The sequence below is a fragment of the Mobula birostris genome, chromosome 11 (genome assembly GCF_030028105.1).
Source record: "Mobula birostris isolate sMobBir1 chromosome 11, sMobBir1.hap1, whole genome shotgun sequence".
Classification (NCBI taxonomy): domain Eukaryota; kingdom Metazoa; phylum Chordata; class Chondrichthyes; order Myliobatiformes; family Myliobatidae; genus Mobula; species Mobula birostris.
The window spans coordinates 13045144-13049993 of record NC_092380.1 but is presented as its reverse complement, the minus strand read 5'-3'; the positions used below and the strand labels follow the sequence as shown (position 1 = coordinate 13049993).

Below are 4850 nucleotides of genomic sequence, written 5' to 3'. Positions count from 1 at the left end.
GCCTTGGTGAGACCACACCTGGAGTATTGTGTGCAGTTTTGGTCCCCTAATTTGAGGAAAGACATCCTTGCCATAGCAGGCGTACAAAGAAGGTTCACCAGATTGATTCCTGGGATGGCAGGACTTTCATATGATGAAAGACTGGATTGACTAGGCTTATACTCATTGGAATTTAGAAGATTGAGGGGGGATCTTATTGAAACATATAAAATCCTAAAGGGATTGGACAGGCTAGATGCAGGAAGATTGATCCCGACTTTGGGGAGGTCCAGAACAGGGGGTCACAGTTTGAGGATAAAGGGGAAGCCTTTTAGGACTGAGATTAGGAAAAACTTCTTCACACAGAGAGTGGTGAATCTGTGGAATTCTCTGCCACAGGAAACAGTTGAGGCCGGTTCATTGGCTATATTTAAGAGGGAGTTAGATATGGCCCTTGTGGCTAAAGGGATCGGGGGTATGGAGAGAAGGCAGGTACAGGGTTCTGAGTTGGATGATCAGCCATGATCATACTGAATGGCGGTGCGGGCTCGAAGGGCCGAATGGCCTACTTCTGCACCTATTTTCTATGTTTCTATTTATTTGTATTAGCTTACAGATCAACGCTAGCGGCTCTGGCAGTCTGCCTTCCAGTAACAGACTGGAAGCACAGCACCCACCCCCGCCGCCTTTCTCTGTCCGTGCCGGAGGGTGGGCGCCGGGACAGTCCGAGGCTCCCTGGGCCTCAGCCACGCGGTGGGCTGAGGGGTTGGAGAGGGAGGGCCGGGCCGGGCCGGGCGGCGGTTGCAGGGTGGGCGGAGCTGAGCTGATGCAACGTTGTGGTACTCGGAAGCGGATCCATGTGGTTGCGTGGCGGGCCGGCGCGATGGTAACGTCGGGATCGATGAAAGGCGGCGCAGTCTGAGGTAAAAGAAAATTAAGAGTCTGTAGGAACGGGGTCCGAGCGGCAAATGTTGGGGCAAGGAGCGAGTGCAGGAGATGGAGGGAAGGGGAGGGCAATGGTCGGAAGGAGGGGAGGGGAAGCGGGGGTAGGAGGGGAAGGGGTTAGCAGAGGTAGAGGTAGGGGAAGCGGGGGTAGGAGGGGAAGGGGTTAGCAGAGGTAGAGGTAGGGGAAGCGGGGGTAGGAGGGGAAGGGGTTAGCAGGGGTAGAGGTAGGGGAAGCGGGGGTAGGAGGGGAAGGGGTTAGCAGAGGTAGAGGTAGGGGAAGCAGGGGTAGGAGGGGAAGGGGTTAGCAGGGGTAGAGGTAGGGGAAGCGGGGGTAGGAGGGGAAGGGGTTAGCAGAGGTAGAGGTAGGGGAAGTGGGGGTAGGAGGGGAAGGGGTTAGCAGGGGTAGGAGAGACAGGGTTAGCAGGGGTAGAGGTAGGGGAAGCGGGGGTAGGAGGGGAAGGGGTTAGCAGAGGTAGAGGTAGGGGAAGCGGGGGTAGAAGGGGAAGGGGTTAGCAGGGGTAGGAGAGACAGGGTTAGCAGGGGTAGAGGTAGAGGAAATGGGGTAGAAGAGGTAGGGGAGACGGGGGTGTGGAGGGAGTGGTTGGAGGGGGGAAGGGGTGGTGCGAATGGGGGTAGGAGGGGAAGGGGTTAGGGGTAGGAGAGACGGAGTTAGCAGTACAGGTAGGGGAAATAGGGTAATGGGTAGAGGCAGGGGAAATGGGGGTAGGAGGGGAAGGGTTTAGCAGGAGTAGGAGAGACAGGGTTAGCAGGGGTAGAAGGGGAAGAGGTAGGAGAGATGGGGGTGGGGAGGGACCGGTTGGAGGGGGGAAGGGGTGGTGCAGATGGGGATAGGAGGGGAAGGGGTAGTGCAGATGGGGTAGAAGGGGTATCCCACCTCTCCTGGAAGTCTGGGAGTCTCCGGCATATTGATAGCAGCTCCCTGACGCCCGCAAATTATATACAATATCCCTGAAATCGACTTTTTTTTAGAGTGAGTGAGAGGGAGAGTGACAGAGAGCATCCTGGTTGGTCTCTCTGTGCTAGTAGATCTATCAGTTTTATCTCTGCGCGGGTTTTACAGTCGACCTCTCTCTTTCTTTCATTGTCCATCAGTTCAGTTTAGTGTCCCTCAGCGCCATGGCAGAGTGTTCCAAAAAAGGAAAATATAAAACGTACGTCACCCCAGACTACACTAAAGTGTACCCCTGCCTAATAGGGGTCAAAAATAATGACAGTGTTGCTCGCTGCACTGTTTGCAACAGTGACTTTTCTTTTGCCCGTGGTGGGTTAAATGACTGTAAAAGACACTTTGAGGTGAGTTCTGGATTATGTCTCAACTAATCTTGAAGGACTGGTGCCAAACTACAAAAGTTTGCCAGTTGATGAGTTCTGGGGGAAGCTGTCCAAAGTAAAATCTGTGAGCACAGGGCAGTTGAGATTCAAAGAGCTCTGCCAGCTGATGAAGCTGCTTTTGGTGCTGCCAAATTCTAATTGTGATGTAGAAAGGGCATTCAGCATGGTGCGTCACATTAAGACAGAATTTAGAAGCCAGCCGTCTCACAAAACACTTGTGAATCTGATGTCTTGCGAAATTAACAAATTAATTGACACAGACTGCTATGAGGTTGAGACCTCCCTGAAATGAGTTTTTGCAGGGTGGGATGTCTGGTAGGAGAAATGGGGTTAGGGGGAGGGAAGGGCAATAGGAGAGAGGAGTGTAGTAGGGGAGGGAGTGGGAGAGGGACAAAGGGGGTTGAGGCGGAGGGGTAGTCGAGAAGATTGGGTGGGAATGGGTAGGGGAGAGCACAGGAGTGGAAAGATAGAGTGGGGTGGTTGGAATTTGGAAGGGTACAGCTGATGGGGATAAAGGATGGCAAGAGAGAAGAAATAGGACAGGAATTGGGAAGAAGTCGACTTAGTAGATAGGGCTGCGAGCTGGAGTGGAGCTGGGAGTCAGGGAAAGTTAGAAAGGATCAGGAGCAAAGAGAAGTAAAACAGAGTAAGGGGAGGACGAAGGAACCAATGGGGTGGAAAAAGAAGGGTGTGAGTGAGGTGGGAAGAGGGACAGGTTAGTAAAGGGAAGATTTTGGGATATCTACTCTGGGCTGGAGTGGAAGTAATGCGGACCAGTATGATTCAGTCATTGTGCTAAACGTAAGCACTATTAATATCAGGGTGGGGGGTAGATTCTGTTCTGTCAACATGGTTAGCATGGCACTAAATTAACGTGGAGAATATGTGTGGAACAAATAATGGAGAAATGAAGGTAGTTCTTGTTTACCATGACACAGAAAATATGCCATTCAGCCCAGTAGAGCAATTCCATGCTCCCCTTATTCTCCCGTCCTCATGGGATTTATTGTCTTACATGTCCATTGACTCCCTTTTAATTCCATAAGCAGAATCAGGCCATTTGGCCCATCACAGCTGATATATTCCCTCTCGATCCCATTCTCCTGCCTTCTCCCCATAACCTTTCACGCCCTGGCTAATCAAGAACCTATCAACCCTCACCTTAAATGACGTGGCCTCCACTCCTCATACGATAGCCTTTCATTCCCAGAGTCATCCTTGTGAACCTACTCAAACCCTCTCCGATGTCAACACATCCTTTCTTAAATATGGGGCCCGAAACTGCTCACAATACTTCAAGTGAGGCCTCACCAGTACCTTGTAAAATCTCAGCAATACATTCTTATTTTTATCTTCTAGTCCTCTCGAAATAAATGCTAACATTGCATTTGTCTTCCTCGCCACTGACTCAACCTGCAAACTAATCTTTAGGGAACCCTGCACGAGGATTCCCAAGTTCCTCTGCACCTCAGATTTTTGAAATTTCCCCCATTTAGAAAATAGTCTGTGCTTTTATTCTTTCTACCGAAGTGCTTGACCATACATTTACCAAAACAGTATTCCATTTGCCACTTCTTTGCCCATTCTCCTAATCTGTTGTAAGTCTTTCTGCAACCTCCCTGCTTTCTCAGCACAACCTGCTCCTCCGCTTATTTTTGTATTGTATGCAAATTTAGCGACAAAGCCATCAATTTCATTATCCAAATCATTGATGTAGAACATAAAAAGAAGCGGTCCCAACACCGGCCCCTCCAGAATATCACTAATCACCAGCAGCCAACCAGAAAAGGCTCTGTTTACTCCCACTCTTTACTCCTGCCAATCAGCCAATCTTTTATTTATGCTAGTATCTACCCTGTAACACCATGGGCTCTTGTTAATTACAGGATTAATCTATCCTGTAACACCATGGGCTCTTATTAAGCAGCCTCATTTGTGGCACCTTGTCAAAAGCCTTCTGGAAGTCCCAAGTACTCCACATCCACTGATCCTTCTCTGTCCATCCTGCTTGTTATTTCCTCAAAGAATTCCAGCAGATTTGTCAAACAAGATTAAGGAGACCATGCTGAGTATGACCTATTTTATCATGTGCCTCCAAGTACCCTGAAACCTCATCTTTAATAATTGACTTCAATATCTTCCCAACCACTGAGGTCAGGCTAACTGGCCTATAATTTCTTTTCTTCTGCCCCCCCCTCCCTTCCTGAAGAGTGGAGTGACTTTTGCAATTTTCCAATCCTACAGAACCATGCCAGAATCTATTGAATTCTTGAATGATCATTTGAACATGCCTTTCATTTGGCACGTACCTACACAGGGGTGATGTATCCTATCCAGCTAATCTGCCAGCACATGTAGCAAGAATCTGGAGCCACACAATGATAGAATGTGTGCCTCCACACAGACAGCATCGGGGCTTTGAGGCAGCCGTGCTAACTTCGGGGCTGATAGGGTCATGGAGTTACACAACACAGAAACAGACACTTTAGTACAACTTGCAAGGTGCCTACCTCATTAGTAACCATTTGTCTGTGCTTAGCCGATAACCTCTCACCAGGGGTAGCCAACCTTTT

At 49.5% G+C, this 4850-nt stretch overlaps 1 protein-coding gene across 3 annotated transcripts in view; it reads left to right on the top strand.

Annotated features, from left to right (window-relative positions):
• Nucleotides 1-809: 809 nt before the first annotated feature.
• Nucleotides 810-4850, top strand: part of LOC140204832 (sodium-dependent neutral amino acid transporter B(0)AT2-like) — a 49277-nt gene continuing 45236 nt past the window's right edge. For all 3 annotated transcript variants that reach the window (XM_072271672.1, XM_072271676.1, XM_072271669.1), the window contains exon 1: nucleotides 810-902. The gene's annotated coding sequence lies outside the window, so the exon portion shown is untranslated. The remainder of the gene's footprint in view (nucleotides 903-4850) is intronic.